Genomic DNA, 2,631 nt, shown 5'->3' on the forward strand with positions numbered 1-2,631 from the left:
AGACTCTACATTGACACACTCATTTCACTTACCTCGAGCAGTCCATCTTCACAAAGTTCAATGAAAGATGATTTGATGTTCGTCGTGCTTCCATGTGAACAGACATAGATAAGAAAAACGACACTGATATATGTTGACGGGTTACCAACTGAATATGTCAGCGACAAGTGAAATGAAGTATATAGCGAAGATCCATAAGCATGTGGGGGCATGCTGAGCAAAGAATGTCCCAAACAATTAATCGAATAACTAATAAATTTTTGGTGTATAAATATAAAACTACAGATTATGGAGAAGCGTACGAGCGATCACGATATGGACCACGTGTTCAAAGCCGGCTCGGATAATGGCTACCGTACCTACCGAGGTTACGGAAATGGTAACGAATATGGATATGGCAACAACGTGATCATCAAAATGTAACTCACATTTTTCGATCCCTTGCTTTTGGTTGAGAGTTCAAACTAAGATTGACAGTGCATACTGCAAGTTTTACATCAGTTCTCCAAACATGTATCAAAAGACACTTTCCCCACAACCACCATAGAGGAATCCTTTTCTTGCTTTAGATAAGTTATACTAGCACCAACCAAAGAAAAATAACATAAGAAAAAACCAAGAACAGTAATGAATATCACATTAATGTTAATGGAAGCCATGATAGTTGAAGATATTCAATTCATCATAACAAAGAGTGATCACAGCAGGAGTGATCAGAGTCTATTTTTAGACTACTAGTCAAAAATAGAAAATTCAAACATTATTGTCTCATAATAATATTTAGACTATAAACTTTATCTTATCCTCTTGGAGCACTTCAGTTTGAGCTACAGATGTGGCACATGCAGCTGTCAGAAGGAAATACACTTTCTTTATGAGTCAGTTGAGCTATTGCATGCAGGACATCAGTTAGAACTTATGTGGTTGAGTTATGTGGAGTTGGATGAGCAGTTAATGGAGTTGTGTTCAGTTTGACTTAGTTGAACTAGTTATATTTAGTCTAACTGATCAATAGACTAAGTCATGAGTTGTGTGAATTAGTTATTAATTAATTTACTAATTATTAACTCATAATGCAACCAAAGAATACATCAGTTAACTCATTGCATGTACAGTTCAGTGGAGACAGGTGTTAGAGGTTGAGATTGCTATCAGTTGTGCATGAGATTGTGCACATGCATGGGATTGAGTTATGCCAATGATCTCTGCATAGTGTGGGCCAATACCAAGTGAAATATAGCTTGTGCTCATGTGATTTACAGTGTGGGTGATTTTCACAAGGTAAATAGGAGTTTGGATCAGCCATTCTCATTCATTCTTGAGCAGGTATTGAGCTGTGGAGGCAGGCAAGCAGTGGAATAGATTTGGAGATCATATCTGAGTTGTATTGTGTGTAACAGGTGGAGCTAGTACTAGATTGCTTGTGATAAGCATTGTACTTTGTAATGTTACATGTTCTTAATCATTAATATATAGATAGTGTGGGGTTTTTAGCGAGATGCTTTCCCCGGGTTACACACTGTGTTAATGTGTGAACGCTCTTGATGTTTTATTGTTATTGATGCTGCTATATTGATGATCAACGTAGAGGAGCTTATGTATTGTGTATGTATTCCGCAATAGTACATGATCAGGATAATCTCCATTTAATATGTGTTTATTATTCAAAATTTCTACATGGTATCACTTTGATCTCTTACTGCATCCGTGCTGCTGTTGGTTCTATCTCCCAGCATTGCATCCGCACTACACCTCCCAACTGACCTCCCTGTTGGGCTAGGAACATACTCTGATGCTGAAGCTCTACCTGCTGCTGACAAGTGCTTCCTCTCTGACATCTGTGCTACTGCAACATCTCCATGCATCTCGCACCATTGCACACCTCTCTGTGCCACCTAGGACTGTGAAAAACACTTGTGCCTCTCGCATTGTTGCAGCCTGCATGCTATGCACTGTCCTAGGATTCCCTGCACTGTCGCTCTCTCTGCTGCTCCAACCGCATATGTCTCTACCCAATCAGTCAGTTCCTGCTACTACACATCTGGGCTCCCGTAGCAAGGTCTCATCCAAGAGGTTGGGTACCTCAAGGATCCTGCCCCTCCTCCTTAGGACAATCACTCTATATCGCCCCACCTCCTACTTGGAGGTGTAGTGCGGATGCAATGCTTGGAGATAGAACCAGCAGCAGCACGGATGCAGTCAGAGATCAAAGTGACAGAGGCTAGAGCAGTCAGATACTGAAGAGCACAGAGATGCAGAGTTTTCAGTCGACAGAGGCAATAGCAGTCAAAGACTTTGATGACAGAGCAAAGTGGAGCGGCCAGATGTGTTGCATGTAGAACATTCCAGAGTTATAGGATCGTGTTTGAAAGGAAGCCTTTCTTGTTGAGAGGGAGTGTTGAAAAGTGTGCAACAAGAAATGCTTGTTGAGAATGCAACAAGATGATGGAGCTTAGTGGAAAGGAGTCGCCTTCACTAAGTGGGCCCGCAAGCAAATTATGGCGCAAATTCTATTTTTGGATCACAGCGGGAGTGATCACAGCAGGAGTGACCACAGCAGGAGCGATCATAGTAGGAGCCATCGCAGCAGGAGCCATCGCAGCAGGAGTGATCAGAGTCTATTTTTAGACT

The sequence above is a fragment of the Pinus tabuliformis genome, chromosome 9 (assembly GCF_031772625.1).
Source record: "Pinus tabuliformis cultivar Carrire ecotype Pingquan chromosome 9, CPIR1, whole genome shotgun sequence".
Classification (NCBI taxonomy): Eukaryota; Viridiplantae; Streptophyta; class Pinopsida; order Pinales; family Pinaceae; genus Pinus; species Pinus tabuliformis.